The sequence below is a fragment of the Phaseolus vulgaris genome, chromosome 8 (genome assembly GCF_000499845.2).
Source record: "Phaseolus vulgaris cultivar G19833 chromosome 8, P. vulgaris v2.0, whole genome shotgun sequence".
In the NCBI taxonomy this organism is placed as follows: domain Eukaryota; kingdom Viridiplantae; phylum Streptophyta; class Magnoliopsida; order Fabales; family Fabaceae; genus Phaseolus; species Phaseolus vulgaris.
Window position 1 is genome coordinate 44,025,764 of NC_023752.2, and position 17,580 is coordinate 44,043,343.

A 17,580-nucleotide genomic window follows, 5' to 3' on the forward strand; every position below is an offset into this window, starting at 1 on the left:
TGGGAGATTTTAATGCTGTGCTCTCGGCGGATGACTGTAAAGGGGGGGGTGGCTCCTAATCAGGTTTCTTGTAATGAATTCCTGGACTAGATTAATACTAATGATCTTTCTTGTATGCCTTTTACTGGATCTTGTTATACTTGGTGTAACGGAAGGAAGGAGAGGGTTGCATAGAATTCACAGAAGACTGGATAGGGCTTTATGTAATGGAGTGTGTCTAGATGAATGGGAATCTTGTTCTTATCAGGTTCTTGTTAAAAATTGTTCTGATCATTCCCCTATTCTTGCTAGTCTTGCTAGTAATTCTTTGCGGAAGGTTAGCAATTTTCGTTTCTTTTCGATGTGGCTTCAGGACACTTCGTGTCTAAAGCTTATTCATGATTCTTGGGCTAATCAGGTTGTTGGTTGTCCTATGTTTATCTTGCAACATAAGTTAAAAAGGTTGAAACTTGAGCTCCGTGACTGGAATAAAAATTCTTTTCGTAATGTTCATAATGGAGTTCTTCTTAAGCAGGGCATCCTTCTTGGTATTCAAAAAAGCTCAGAGACTGCTAGTTTGTCTGATAGTGATGGACTTCTCTGTCAAGAAAAGATTGCTAAGGAGGAGCTTGATCATGCTCTTCACTGTCAATATTTGTTTTGGAAAGAAAGGGCTAGGATGTTATGGTTCAAGGATGGAGATCGAAATACTGCTTTTTTCCATGCGGTGGTCAAAAGGAGATATAATTCTAGTGGGATTCATCGTCTACGGATTGATAATGAGGTTACGGAGGATCCTAAAATCATTGAGGATCATATTTTGGACTTTTATAAAAATCTTTATGCTGAGTCTATTTCTAATGTTCTGGATACTGATAATATGGAAGATTTTATTGGTACTTATATTCCTGGGATGGTTTCCTCTGAGGAGAATATGATGTTGATTAAGTGTCCAGATTTCTCTGAAATTAAAAATGCTGTTTTTAATCTTAACGGTAATAGTGCTCCTGGTCCTGATGGTTTTGGTGGTGTTTTCTATCATTCTTGCTGGGAAATTATTGGGACAGATGTTTTCAATGCTGTTCAACAGTTTTTTAAACAAAACTGGGTTCTCCCTGGAATGAACAGTAATGTGGTATCTCTTATTCCAAAGGTTCAGGGTGCTGATTCCATTAAAGATTACAGGCCAATTGCTGTTGCTAATTTCAAGTTTAAGATTATTTCCAAGATACTGGCGGATAGGCTTGCACTTGTGGCTGCTAGAATCATTTCTCCTAATCAATATGGATTTGTGCAGGGTAGACAGATTCAGGATTGCATTGGTATTGCTTTTGAAGCTATTAACCTGCTTTCTAAAAAGGTTAGAGGAGGTAATGTGGCTTACAAAGTTGATATTCATAAAGCTTTTGACACTCTAAGTTGGAAATTCTTATTATTAGTTTTAAAACACTTTGGTTTTCACCCCTCATTTGTCGGTTGGATTAGTACAATTCTCCTTTCAGCTATGCTTTCTATAAGAATAAGTGGTAGTTTGGTGGGTTTTTTTCCTTGCAGTCGAGGGGTAAGACAAGGTGATCCATTGTCTCCTTTACTTTTCTGTCTTGCAGAGGAAGTTCTTAGTAGAGGTCTCTCTAAGCTTGTGAATGATAAGAAGATTTTAAATATGGCCAGTCCGCACGGTTATCTCACTCCCTCTCATATTTTGTATGCTGATGACATATTTATTTTTTGTAGGGGGGATATTAAGTCTCTTAGAAATTTGAGTTCTTTTCTTAAAACATATGGTGATTTTTCTGGTCAATATATTAATAACTCTAAAAGTAGTTTCTTCACCATGGATAATTCTCCAAGATTTGTCACCAAAATTCAAAATATTCTTTCCTGTAGTCATGGTTGTTTGCCTTTCCATTATTTAGGAGTGCCTATCTTTGTTGGTGCTCCAAAGTGTCGGTTTCTTCAACCTTTGGCTGATAAAGTTAAATTGAAGCTAGCATCTTGGAAAGGTAAATCTCTTAGCATGATGGGTCGAATTCAGCTGGTCAATACAGTGATTACTGGATCTCTAGCTTATAGTTTTAATATGTATAAGTGGCCTGTTTCACTTATTAAGCAAGTTGAGCAGTGGTGTCGGAATTTTATTTGGACTGGTGATATTCTGAAAAAAGGTATTGCTACCGTTAATTGGGGGAAAATTTGTTCACCTCTTGAGGATGGAGGCTTGAATATCATTAATCTTCATCATGAAAATAATGCATATCTTCTTAAGCTTGCTTGGAACTTTGCTTATAGCGACAAACCTTGGTCTTTACTCTTGAAAGCCAGGGTTCTTAAATCAAAATATGAATTTCGAACGGTTTATAGATCTTCCTCTCTCTGGCCTGGAATTAAGCAATTTTATTCTACCATACTTGACTATACTTATTGGACTGTTGGTACAGGTTCTTTTATTATTTTCTGGAATGATAAATGGTGCTCTACTACTTCTTTAGCAAATATTGCAGGGTTATCTGATGGTGTTAGCATTCCGGATACAGTCTCTCAATTTTGGATAGGTTGTGATTGAAATATTCCCTTCTCTTTACAGCAGATGCCTCTTTTTTTTAATCATATCATGATTAGAGAGGAACAGGATATTCCTAATTGGATTCTAAATGAGTCTGGTCGTTTCACTCTTAAATCGGCTATGACTTTTTTCTTAGAACCAGGAGTTCCAGGTGGTTGGGGTAAATTCATTTGGTCTTCATCTATTCCGCCTTCCAAAACTCTAGTACTCTGGAAAAATTTTCATGGGCGACTTCCTACAGATCAACATATTCAGAATAAAGGTTTGCATATATGTTCTATGTGTTTGCTTTGTGAAAAGCAAGAGGAATCTATTCAACATCTATTTTTTGAATGTTCTAACGCATTGCATATTTGGAGTTGGGTACGACAAATTTTTCTTACTTCTCATTTCTCTAATAAGGATGATCTACTTTCTTTTATTAAGAGTGATGGTAGTCCTTTGGTTAAATTGATTAAGCTTGCGGTGATAACCTTTTCTATATGGATGATATGACGTATGAGGAATTATGCTAGATTTCAGGATAAGATTGGGGTTCCTAAGGCTATTTCGATAATTAAAAATTTAACTTGTCTAGTGGGAAATTCGTCTAAAGCTTCAATGAAGAATGATATGTTGGACTTCAACGTGATTAAGTTTTTCGGTATTAAGACTCGTAGTGGTAAAGTTCTTCGTCCTCTTCCTATTAGATGGGAATTTCCTTCACCAGGCTGGGTCAAAATTAATACTGATGGGGCTGCTAGGGGGTATCCTGGGTATCCTGGTCTTGCTACTTGTGGAGGTATTTTTCGTGGGAGTATGGGAGAATTTATTGGTGCTTTTTCAGCGTTTCTTGAAGTTCAAACTGCTTTGGTTGCTGGGTTTTATGGAGTTATACATGCTATGGAGGAAGCTAAAAAAATGGGACTCACTAATGTCTGGCTTGAATGTGATTCTGCCTTGGTTTGTGTTGCGTTTACTGCTAGGACTAATGTCCCGTGGATGTTTCAGAATCGATGAAATACTTGTCTTAATTTTTGTGGGACAATCAGGTTTAGGGTAACTCATATTTTTCGTGAAGGGAATGTGTGTGCTGATAAGTTGGCTAATTTAGGATTTATTCATAGAGAATCTCTTCATTGGTATAATAGATTCCCAACTAGTATGTTCTTAGAATTCTTTATGAATAGGTATAATCTACCTATGTATCGTTTGTGTTAACATATGGATTTTGGTCTAGTCCCCCCATATTTTTGTATTTTCTTTCTTTTTTCTTTTTTTTAATAATATTTTTTTTTCATGTGATGGCAGATGATTGTTGTTTCTTGAGGTGTCAGCTTAGCTGAGATGTCAAGTTGCACAGTGATGTCTAACACGAAAACTTTATAAAAAAAAAAAAAAGAATACATTACTAAATTAAATCACATATAAATAATATAACTACTTTAATTTAAAATATTTTTAATATGTTAATCACGTTAATTAGTATTTTTTATTTAGTATTAAACTAAACCTGATTTATCATAAAATCTAAAAAATAAAAGTTAGAAAATACTAGAAATTTAAAACTGACAAATATTTTTGTAGTGGTTAAAAAGGAGAGAATTATATTTATAAGAATTAAAAAGTATATATGCTATGCCTTGTATTGTATATATAAAAACAAAAGAGTGAAAAATAAATTTAATAAACATTTTATATATTAAAAAAAGTCTCACATTAGTTAAAAAGTTAAAATTAAAAGTAATTTTATAAACATCTCCTTTAATATAGTAAAAACTAAAAGCTAACCAAGATTGTACGTCAAATATAGACTAAATAACAAATAAGTAATTATCATTAATTTTATTTGTCTACTTTTTTTTTATCGATTTTAACAAAGTTAAAAAAAAAAATAACTATTATAACATTTGTTAAAATAAAAATATTGTCAAAATTATAAAATTTTATCCATAAAGAAACAAATTATAAGAACAAATTATTTTTATCAATTTTTATAATTTTATTGTGAATTAATTTTTATTTTGAGTTAAAAAATAAAGGCTAAAATGATAAAGATTTGTTTTAAAAAAATAATAATAAAGATAATTTTTATTATTAATTTATAACAATATATAATATAAATTCTTCATTTTGGTGTACACATTTCATACGTATAATTTTTACACAAACAAAAAGTTGTTGATTTTATATGAAAAAACGCATGGCAAATAATAGAAAGCTAAATCTTAAATAAATAAAAAAATAGAAGTCCATAAATAATTCAGAGAGTGCCAAATAGAGATATTGGGCCACTCAAATGGGCTGAGAGTTTTCAAAAATAGTCTATATATAAAAGGAAACTTCTTCTTGCACCCCCACAATGTTATGCAAAGAATAAACTCTCCCTGTTATTTTTTAAAAATCCTAAAATACACTTGAACTGTATTTTTTTTTTTTGCGTTCAGGATTATGAAATCCAGAAAAATTTCGGATTGACACTTTTGGTAAAATTTCAGATCCACCAATCCGTAATTCATAATATGCATTTTACATTAAAAAATCCATCATTCAAAAAATGTATTCTAAATCCACCAATCCATAACAGAAATATGCATTCCAGATTCGGAAATTCATAATTTTAAAAAAAAATTATGGATCCACCAATTCATAACATAATTAGGCTTCCGGATTCAGCAATCCATAAATAAATAATTTATGCAAAATTTGCTTCCAAAACACCTCCTCATCCAGAAAAAAAAAATGATTCAGTTTCGGATTGATGAAACCATAGCTCACTCTCAGATCCCGATTTTCGATAAGCATGGTGTCCTTTTTCAAATAATGGTGGGGGTGCAGGAAGAAAAACATAGGAGTGCAGGAAAAAGAAGCCTATATAAAAAGCGGGTTGTTAATAGTCAAAATATTGGGCCGAATGAGTGGGCCCAGATTTTTTTAACGACTGGGATTAAGAATATAAAGAACAAGTGGTGAATAGGAAAACTGTTGGGCCAACCGAATAATTTCAGGCTTTTCAATAAAAACATGTTGGCAATTTCTTCCTGCACCTCTACATTTTTCTTCCTGCACCCCTACATTCTTCAAAAATACCGAGATTACTTTACATTTTTCTGGAATAGAAAATCCAGAAGACAAAAAAATCATTCCAGAACACATTTTTTTTTTGATTTCCAGATTTTTAAATCCAGAATTCATAAAATATGTTCCAGAAAAGATGTTCCAGAAATATTTCGAAAAGAATAATCCGAAAGTCATTTTCTAAAGGGGGCAAAATAGTCTTCTCTGAAAATGAGACGGTGCAGGAAGAAATTTGTAGAGGTGCAGGAAGAAGTTGCCAAACATGTTGCGTGTATTAGAAGACTGTTTTTTCCTGCACCTCCATATGTTCTTTTCTTACCTCCATAAATTTTCGTATTTCAAAATATATCCCTCTATAATATTTTGGATTACATAATCCTGAAGTCTTTTTTCAAATGTGTGTTCGGATTACATAATCCGAAAGCTACTCTATGGGATTGACATAAGAAGGATAAAAAGGTATTTTCACGTTTTATATGGGGTGGCAGAAGAACCTATGGAGGTCTAGGAAGAAGCAATCATATTAGAAAAGCAGGTTGCAAATAATAAAAAATGGGCACATCCTACATCTCCATATTTTGAGTGTTGGTTCTACACCCTATTAATACTATGAATGATAAAAAAATATCTTTAGTGTTTGAATAAATTTCCCAATTTGTTTTTCTTCTTTACTACTTAGGGTTGAATGTAGAGTGAGTCTTGAGCGGTGACAAGTGTATTTCTTGGAGCGACGATAGTCGTCTTGGTGATCGTTGGGATCCCTGTAGCGTTGGAGCTTTTCAGTCGCGTTTCGCTGAAGAAGAAGGTAATTTTTTGTGTTTCCCAAATTTGTTTTCTGTAATTTTTTCAAAATTCCTCTAATGGACATTATTTGCGTAAAAACTTGCATCCGACTAGTGTAATATGATGACCAATCATGGACGGTTGGGTAACAATATGTAAACCACAACATATTTTTTGGTGGAATTAGACAACCTTATTGTAATTTTATCTGAAAATTCATCAAAGCAACAAAATATAAGTTACATAACAATAAAAAATAATTTTTGAACGAGCTGAAGTTTACCTGGATAAAATGATTGCCATTTGTATTGGATAGAGTGCTCGTAGCTCGGTGCATGGACGTGGGTAGGTCAGCTCGGTTCTTGAGTCCCAAGGGTGGGTCATGAGTTTGGTCCAGCTATATTGGTAAGCCCGTTAAAGAATAATTAAAATAATCTTTTGTCATATATTAATATAAAGTTATTAGTAGAATATACTTTAACCTAAGTGTGCGTGTTTGCATAGGTGGTTGTTAAGCTACGTAAATACATGCATATTGAAAAGATAAAATTGTTAAATAAGAGAAGCACCGTGAGTAAGGGTGCACACGTAAACAAAATATTTCCTTGCTGTTAGCACCTGAAGATAAGTGGTGTCCTGTTAGCAAATAGTTTTTATGTTATTATTTATGCTTTTAGTAGAGATAAGATTCTCATGAGAGAAAGCTGTTACAAGAGTAGTTATAAAAGGGGCTAAAGTCCCTCGGTAAAGGGACAATGTTTTTTTAATACTAGACTGAAATTGGATACTTCTTTTGTTTTGTATGCTCTCATTGACTTGATCGTCGGAGTGTGATCAACAGGTAGAACCCCCTTTGTTTTAACGGAGCTACGTTCCAGTGCAATCAAAAGACGCAAAAAACAATCTAGAGGAGACAAGTTAGAAGCGGAGCTCTTCACCAAAGTTAACTGACGAGAAAGTCAACTGGCAAGAACACCATTAATGTGTCCAATTGCAACAATTCGATGGTTCCTAAAATCAAGACGTGGTTTGTTCATTAAAGAGAAAATGGTTGTTGATTGAATATGAGATAAACACACAACAATGACATTATATCGATTTGCAATTACATATCCCATATCAGGAATGATCATCCACTTATTTGTACCCATATGTACAAAAACAACATGATTAGTATGAAAATTGAACATGTATATAAACAATTTTAGATGTAGTCAAGGTAGAGGCCCCTCTGTTTTAACGAAGCTATGTTCCAATGCAATAAAAAGACGTAGAAAATACTATAGGAGACAGGTTAGAAGCAGAGCTCTTCACCAGAGTCAACTGACGAGAACACCATTAATGTGTCCAATTGCAACAATTCGATGGTTCCTAAATTAAGACGTGGTTTGTTCATTAAAGAGAAAATGGTTGTTGATTTCATCTGAGATAAACACACAACAATGACATTATATTGATTTGCAATTACATATCCCATATCAGGAATTATCATCCACTTATTTGTACCCATATATACAAAAACAACATGATTAGTATGAAATTTGAACATGTATATAAACAATTTTAGATGTAGTCAATACATGATATCATTGACATGTGGTCAACAAGAAGTGAGTTCTTCAAATATTCCTATCGTACATCCCTCCAAACAAATCAGTATATTCTTGTCGCCACTAACTTATTTCTTTAACCAAGTTCATGCAGACAACAACCCAAGAGTGCAATAACCATAGTGCCCATCAGCCTTAACATCAACAACATTAGTAATGTATGGATGTAACCCTACTGGAAATTGAGCTATCAAAGGGACTTCTTTGGTTTTAGTAATGTCTTTAATCAATCCATTGCTAGATTTCATAGTAGAAGAACTATCAATTTGTGAATGTAATGCATCAACATTCTCAAAATAAGAAGGGATTCTCCTAGTTGATCTAGCAAATTTTGTAGCCTAACCCTTTTGTGCACCTTTAGTTTTGACCATATCAAGTGGTTCACACAAGACATCACATATAGATATGCAATTTCGTGCAACTTATTTGATGTTAACCTTACCAATAATGTCTACCTCTTTAAAGAGTTTCATGATCACCTCAAACTCATTTTGGATAGATAGCTCTATTGAACAATCATCTACTGAAATATCATCAAAGCTTAATCATGTCCATATGAAATGTACTTATTGTAGTGGTATGCTACCAACACCAAAGGAAACCAATTCAGAAGCACACATATGTCCATGAGTTGATCTAGGGGTACATCCACAATGACCTTCATCTAATCCAACATATTTCACTCTATCATTCTCTTCAGTAATATGTTAGAAAGCATACTTGGATACAAACCCAACCAACTTTTTGTTTGATGTGACATTAAAGAAATTACCAATTACAAGAAGGATCTGCTCAAATGAAGCTTTAATTGTAGTATGCTTCGAAGTAATCATTTTTTTCATGGTATCCCAATAATAACATAAGTCTCCCATTGAGGTTTGAAGCACCCTCTTTAGAATTCAATGTGAGGATTCAACCCTACAAAGGAAAAAAATATTAGTAGATAGTTTCCAATGAAATACTATACAATATAGGGTTAAGATGTTCATACTTGTTACTTGTTGTGTTTTCTGAGTGCATCACCCTATTCGTCCATGCCTTAACAATTTTTTCATTGTGTGAAATTAATCATGTATTACACACATATTCAACAAATATAGGTCATGGAGAACAAATAACTTCAAATGCGTGGACACGATGTTCAAATGCATCTACATGATCACAATCAACAATACATCCCCAAGCTTCCATCACTTTATCCCATGTCTCTCTTGGATGCACTAACATTTTGCACTTTGCTTTCACGTTCTTATCTATGTGAAAGCGGCATATGAGATGTTTTGATAGCTTGAAACCTCCATGGATTGGCTTGGTTCTTGGCTTGATGGAGTGATTGGTGGAAGCATTAAAGAATGGAGGTCAAATAGAAGCTGGAAAGAGATATTTGCTCCTAGGAGTGGCGTGAAGAGTGTGGAGAGTGATATGTTAGGCCTAATCACTTGAAGAATTTAGAGAAAGAGAGATCAAGAAGGGGTCTACCTTAGAGAGAGAAGACAAGAAGAGATTTGCTAGCAATATTGGCAGCATAACTTTATGTATTTTTTTATTTGAATTTCCCATAGCCAAGCACCTCCATTTATAGTAGAAGTAGTCGACCAATGATACAAAGAAAAGAGTGGGAAATTAGAATTCCAAACCATACAAAGTTGGCACCTATTCTAAGTCACAAGGTAAGTGTGAGTGTGTGTGAACAATGTGACTAAATTAGGTATAATGATTTGTGTAGGGTTTAATGTGGGCTGTAATTAAGCCCAATTATACCCTAAGTAGGTTTTAGAAGCTTAAACCTAACCCTAATTTACTCAAGGCCAAAATACAAGCCAAAATTCTATACTACTTTTAAGCAAGAAGATTTAAATCTTATTCTAGGTTATACCACTGGGTTAGGGCTCCTTCAAACATGTATAATAGAATGTCTCTTCTTAGAGTAGCTGAGTCCCACTCTTCTTGGATTCTTCTGGCCATTGCCCTAGTGGTTGGTCCTTTGTTGAGGGCTCTACCATCATCCACTCCCTTTTGAAAAGACTTTGTGCTCAAATCAATAGTTTATGCCTCATCATTTGTGCTACCTGTAAAAGGTGTTAGATCAATAACATTGAAAGTAGCATGTACTCCATATTCCTAAGACATATCTAACTTATGTGCATTATTATTTATTCTTTTGATGATTTAAAAAGGACCATCTCCTTGAAGACTAAGTTTAGACTTCCTCTGAGCAGGAGATCTATCTTTTCTTAGGTGAACCCAAATCCAATCTAACTGATTAAAAAATAACTCCATCTTCCCCTTATTATTATGTCTAATGTATTTCTCAGTTTTCTTTTGTATATGAATTCTAATTCTCATGCAATTTCTTAATGAAAATAAGCTTTTGTTACCCTTTCCTTATGCTCAAATTCACGTGGATAGGCAAAGGTAACAAATATAATGGAGTGTGGGGATTAAAATAATATACTGTTGAATAAGGTTCTTTGATGCTCTCAAATCTGCTTTGAAGACTTGAAGAATCTGTTGCTGTGTTTATGTGTGTCATTTAATAGATTTTGAGTTGTCAACTCACATATAGTATTAATCCAAGCTCACTTGATTCTTTATCTTTTTTGAAAGAAGTGTTTTCTAAAAGTTGTATGAATTTTAGTCAGTTGTTTCGAGCTTTCAATTAGTTGAAAAAACTGTCGTTCAAGGTCTTGTGACTTCAACAAGTTTTTTATCCAGTTGATTTGTCAAAACAACTAATTGATTGACACTTAGTGTTTTTTAAAGGTTTTGAAAAAACTATGCTCTCTTTTGTCTTTTATGTAAGGCAAAAAAAATCGATTATTTCAATATAAGAACTGACTATTTTATGTGAAATCCTTAATACAAAAATAAATCAATAAGTTATTTTTCACTCAATTAGTTGTTTTTCAAATCAATTAGTTGTTTTTCTAACAAAATTCTATTATGAATTCCAAAATATTTTTAAATATTTCTAACTGCTTTTGATTAATGATCTAATAGTTTTAATCCTTTTTTGAGTCCATATAAAAACTGTTTTATGATCATTTGAAATGAACAAGAAAGAGGGTTTATTAAAAACATTTTCAAGAGAATATTGAGAGCTTTTGGATCATTGCTTGTGTGTGAAATGGGAACTGGATTTTCTATTCATTTTTACTACTTCTTTGTAAAACCCAGGTGTATTCTAATTCCTTCTTTGAATACTATAATTGTGTGTAAGTCAGTTTCTGAAAGGGTTTCTGGAAACTATGGCGTTGCTAAGGAGTGTTGTGTGTTCTTGAGGGGTTCAAGATTAACATTCTTGGTTAAGAGTAAACCAGTATAAATCTATGTGTGAATCTCTATTTCCCCGATCTTATACACTACTTTATATTCCGCTCTTTGTTTTCTGGTATAAACAATTAGTTGTTTCGATAAAACAACTAATTGATTTTTCATAAAGAATTGTTAATATGAAATTTTATCCATTTGAACAGAAAATCTATTGACTACTTTTACAAAACTTTTCATTCTACTTCCAATCTTTGCGGAAATCTTGTGAAAAAATTCACCCCCTCTTGTTTGGCCATACATTCTAACACATACTGATGCAAAACTAGCTTGTTTTGGCTTTTTCTTTGTTGTAGTTTTGTATGTTGCGAAAGAATGGACTTGAAAGTGACATCAATGGTTGAATTGAAGTGTGGAGAAGATGAAATGAAAAGAAGAAGTAGAAGCTTAGAAGAGGTGAGGCCAACTTCTAAGAAGATTCAAGCAAAATAGTAATAGAAGTGCAAACTTGAGAGTGAAAATTTGAAGATAAATGAGCTAGCAATTTGGGCAGCATTTCATTATCAATTCAAATATGAAAATTACATGTCTAAGCACCTTTATTTATAGTCTAAAATGGTGCCAACAATCTGATTATACTCTCCACTTAAATCTTGACAAATGTCACTCTATAATTGGAGCAAATCCTCTCCATTCATAGTGAGACAAGTGACGGTTTGTAAGTGGAGAGGAATCCTATCAAATGAGGTGCAACTATGTGTCACTCATGCTTTCCATGTGTTGGTTCAGCTGGCCATTCACACTTCCCTTGCCATGTAAGTCCCACCCATGCCTCCTTAGAATGCTTTCCAAAACCCTAAATTGTCTAGGTTTTATTTTGGGCCAAAAGAAGCCCAAATGTGACTCTATCTAGGTTTTTCTATCTTATTTACATCCTATTCTACTAGGCCCAATACATGGCTAAAAAAAATAGGCCCTATACCTGGCTCAAATACAAGCCCAAATAAATCCTACACCACTCTTTACAAAACTTACAAGGCTAAAAATAAGAAAAAGACTTTACAATCTCTTCAATAAGTCTCGATCTTTGTCTGTCGTCTTAGCCGAAAGTTTTGAGGTCGGATGATTTTCATCATCTACAACTTCAAATGGAGAAATGTTAGTAGTCTTATGGACCACTCTATTGTATGCAAACTCTATATGGGGAAGGTACTCATCCCAAAATTTGTGATTTCCTTTCATGATTGACCTTAGCGTAGTTGATAGAGACCTATTGAATACCTTTATTTGTCCATCAGTTTGAGGATGAAAAGAGGTTGAAAAATTAGTTTTGTTCCTAGCCTTTCCCAGAGAGTTTTCCATAAATGATTAACAAATTTTGGATCTTTATTTAAAATTATAGTGTTAGGTAGTCCATGAAGTCATACCGCTTCTCTAAAGAAGAGTTTAGAGATGTTGTTAGCATCATCCACTTTATGGCAAAGTATAAAACGTGTCATCTTGCTAAATATATCCACTACCATACAGATGGATGTCTCAGAAAGCCCTAAAATAAAATGCATGATGATGTCTTCCCATGGGGCACATGCAAGAGGTAGAGGAATATAAAGTCCATGAGGCATTGTCTTAGACTTAGCTTTTAAACAAAAAATACATCTATGACATTGTCTTTGGACATCTTTTCTCATATGGAGTCAAAATAAATTTTCTTTTAAAAGATCTAGAGTTTTATCAACTCCAAAATGATTCATAAGACCTTCTTCTTGTGACTTTTTGACAAGGAATTTTCTATATGTTCCTTGAGGTATACACAATTTTCCTTCTCTAAAAAAATACCCCTAAAAAAAATGTAGAAATCTCCTTGTGCCCTATGTGTGCAATTAACAAAGGTTGCTGCAAAATCTTGATCATGCTCATAAAGCTCAGGTATGTTTTCAAATCCAAGAATTTGGGCTCCAAATTAGAAAATAAGGCATGTCTCCGAGATAAAGCATCAACCATAATGTTTATATTTCCCTTGTATTTGATAACATGAGGAAATTGCTCTAGAAATTCCATCATTCACTTTGCATGGCGTTTGTTCAATTTACGCTGACCCTTAAGATACTTTAGTGATTATTATGAATAAAAAATTCTTTTGAAACCAACTAGTGTTCCCTAGTATGCAGGGTCCTCTCAAGTGCATATAACTATTTATCATAGGTGGGGGTAATTGAGCGCTGCACCATGTATTTTTTCACTAAAATAAGAAATTGGGTGCCCACCCTGCAATAACACTGCTCCTATGCGTACTCCCGATGCATCACACTCTAGGTCAAAAGTTTTTGAAAAGTTTGGAAGTACTAGAATGAGTGCATTGATGAGTTGAGCTTTCAGCCATTAAAAGACTTTCTCATGTTTCTCACTCCAACATAATGGAATGTCTTTCTTCACCAATTCATTGAGAGGTGAAGCTAGACTTGAGAAGTTGGGAACAAAACGTCTATAAAAACTTGCTAAACCATGAAATATCCTAACATCTCCTATATTCTATGGTGTTGGCCACTTTTGGACGACTTTGATTTTTGCGGGGTCAACATGTACCCCATTTTTGTTAACTATAAAACGTACAAAAACTACACTATCAACACAAAAAGTGCATTTCTCTACATTAGCAAGTAAATTATTATTCCTAAGAACTAATAAAACTTCCCTAAGATGAACTAAATGTGATTCTAGACTATGACTAAAAACTAGAATATCATCAAATTAAACTACTACATATTTACCTATACAATCCCTAAAGACATGATTCATAAGTCTCATGAATGTGCTAGGTGCATTTGTAAGACCAAAAGGCATTACTAACCATCAAATTTGGTCTTAAAAGCAGTTTTCCACTCATCACCCTCTTTAATTCTAATTTGATGATAACTACTTTTGAGATCAATTTTAGAAAACATAGTGGACCCATGCAATTCATTAAACATATCCTCAAGTCTAGGAATTGGATGCTTGTATTTGATGGTGATATTATTGATGGCTCTACAATCACAACACATTCTCCATTTTTCCATCTTTCTTAGGCACCAATAAAACAGGTACAACACAATGACATAGACTTTTTTACACTCAACCATTCTCCAACAATTCCTGAACTTAGGATTCTATCTACTTAATTTCTTTTGAATTAGTTTTGTATGTTGGTCTATTTGGTAGACTAGCTCCAAGCACTAAATCTATTTTATGTTCCATGCCCCTACAAGGTGGAAATCCAATTGGGCCTTCCTTAGAGAACACATCACCAATTTTTTTAAAAGAATTTTGACTCCAGGAGGTAAAACACTGGATTTTGAAAGTGTGGTAGTGCATGTAAGTGCTCATTTACAAAGAAGAAGGCTTGGAGGTTGTTAACATAGAATAATTTTCTTAATTTTTTTTATCACATTTGTTTCTATCTAAATGACCTCGTGGGAAGGGACACTCTTCTCCCACGCCTCAGCATTATCCCTAAGAACTACCCTTTGATTTTCGAGGATTTTTTTTTCTTCAGTCTTTTTATTTTCATGTGTACTTGATCCTCCACTACTTGTGAAGGTGTTAGAGGAAAAAAAGTACAAACTTTTTATTATTATGGGTAAAAGTAATCTTGTTGGTAAGTTCATTATGCATAATTTTCTTATCAAATTTCCAATACCTTCCTAATAAGATATGACAAGCTTCTATGGGTACTATATCATATAAAATGTTGTCATTATACCCACAAAAAGATTGACTTTTACCTCTTTATTTACAGTTAAATCCCTCTCTTCATTTAACCACTATACTTATAAGGCTTGGGGTGGGGAATAACTAGTAGGTTAAGTTTTTCAACCAACCTAATGCTACAACAATTGCAACAAGAGCCACTGTCAACAATGAGATAACAAGTGTATGAAAGATGTTCTCTCTATGACTCTTGTTTCACAATAGGTTGATTGTTGAAGGTTCTTTTAATCATCAATAATTCTTTCTCACAAGGATATGCACCCTCACTCTTTTCTTTATCAGACACTACAATATCACTAGTTTTTTCCTCTTGGCTACTATATTCATCTTTGCCGCTTAAGATCATAGTTTTTCTATTGAGACATTGAGATGCTACATGACCTCTACCAAGACATTTAAAACATTGAATTTACCTAATGTGTGTATGTGGGGTTTGCACATCTTCTCCCTATCTATACTTTTGGGAGTTTCTAGTTTGGTTTGATCTTTAGGATAACTCTCCTCCCTTTTACACTCTCTTTTATACTTTTTCTTGGGATAAGAGTTAGAGTAAGAACTTTCTTATGACTTAATCCTTTTCTTAAATTTTGTTGTTCAACTTTGATACAAAGTTGGACCAAGTCATTAAGATCCCTCTAGGGCAGAAGTTCTACTTTATCCCTTATCTCAAGACTGAGACCACCTAAAAACCTATATATGGTGGTAGTTTTTTCCTATCTAATGGATGCTTTCATCATATACATCTCCATTTTTTACTTATATTCTTTTACACTCATATGCTTTTGTTGGAGTCTTTGGAGCTTGTCCATTAACTCCCTATTATAGTAAGAAGGAATATGGTGACTCCTCAAGGCTCCCTAAGATCATTCTAATATGTAATGGGAGGTTACTTATGAAGGCGTCTATCTCTTTCTAGGGATGTCCACTAATACATAGTATTATTCTGAAAGCTTAAGGTTGTCACATGTACTTTTCTTTCCTCACTAACATGGTGACATGCAAATTGTTGTTATACTTTCATTTCCCAATCTAAGTAGATTTCAACATTTTCCTTCCCATAGAAATGTGGTAAGTCAACTATGGTTTCTATTCTAGTGCTTTCTCTTCTAATTATTCTAGGTGTAGTTTGATAATAGTCATGCATTCTAAGACTCCTTTCTTCAGAGTGGGAATCACTAAACCTAGAACTAGAGGGTTGAGTTTTTTTAAGTTTTTTCAATATAATCAACTCTTTCTCTGATCATTCTTAACTCCTCCTCTAAAATTACAAGATGAAAATCTCTTTCTCTTTTCCCTTCAATAATTTGATTCTCATGTTGTAATTTCCTTAGCTAAAGTGACAGGAGATCTTGAGCCATTTCTTTTAAAAAGGTTTTTGTAGAACTTAAGTCACTTTCACTAAGGTGAGTAGTATGTTTAAACATGATAAAAGCTTGTGTTAAAAACAATTCCCAAAGAGAAAAGCTAAGTTTAGTGCACTAGGTAGTTTCTCAGAGAAGGGAGGTGGACCACTGAGGATCACTAAAGTACCAAGACTTTCCTAGCCAAATACTATCCCAATACACTTCACAAATTTCTCTCTAAGCAAATTATGAAAAACACAACAAGATGTAAACATTAATAAAAACAAGAAATTGAAAGCAAAAAAGAAAAGCTCTAATATTATATGGATAACATATTAATTCATATTTCAAAAGTATTACAAACTCAAGTAGTATATCAACTGTGAATATGTCTCCTCCAACATACCATATATTTGATGTAGTAACATACCTTGAATCACCTACATTTCCATATTGAAGTGTATTGCAAACTAGTTAACAACGTTTAAACTATGACAATGTTTGGGTTTCAAAACACATTTGGTACTTTTGTGTTTTGAATTTTTCTAACTTTTTCTAAACTTTCTCAAAATTTTATATGTTGCAGGGCCTTAAAGAGGTATCTTGTCATGATAGTGTTGGTTTGAAGAGAATGGGGGAGCTTGATAGTAGACCATTCCTTGAAGCTATGAAGAAAAAAAAATACAATGATGAGGATGCGAAAGATAGAGCTTTAGAACTATGTTCATTGTGGGAAGAGTTTACAATGGAAATAGGGTGGTATCCATTTACAATTACCATAATTGAAGGGAAAGATCACGTGTGCCTTACTTAAGCTTATAGATATTACTATTTAGTCTTAATCAAATATGGCATTTTCTGTTACAAGCACTTTGAAGTCTACTTAATTAGAAATAATGAATATTGAGAAGTTTAATCCTTGTACCTTTGATACCTATATACTTGGTTAAAATTATTTTGGCTCGGGAACATGTATTTCTTTGATCATATGTTTGAAGGGTTGATTTTACCTACCTTCATCCATATATGTACTTTTCATGGTTACACAATTAAAAGAAAAATAATGTAGAATGACATTGTTATATGAACTATTATGACCAGTATGTAGATTATATAATGATGTTAGATGATTAATTTTAGAACTAAGATAAACAGTGCCTATATTTAGGAAAGTCAGCCAGAATGTCTTTAAATGAGGTCATAATATGTTTGGAACAGGGTATCTTCA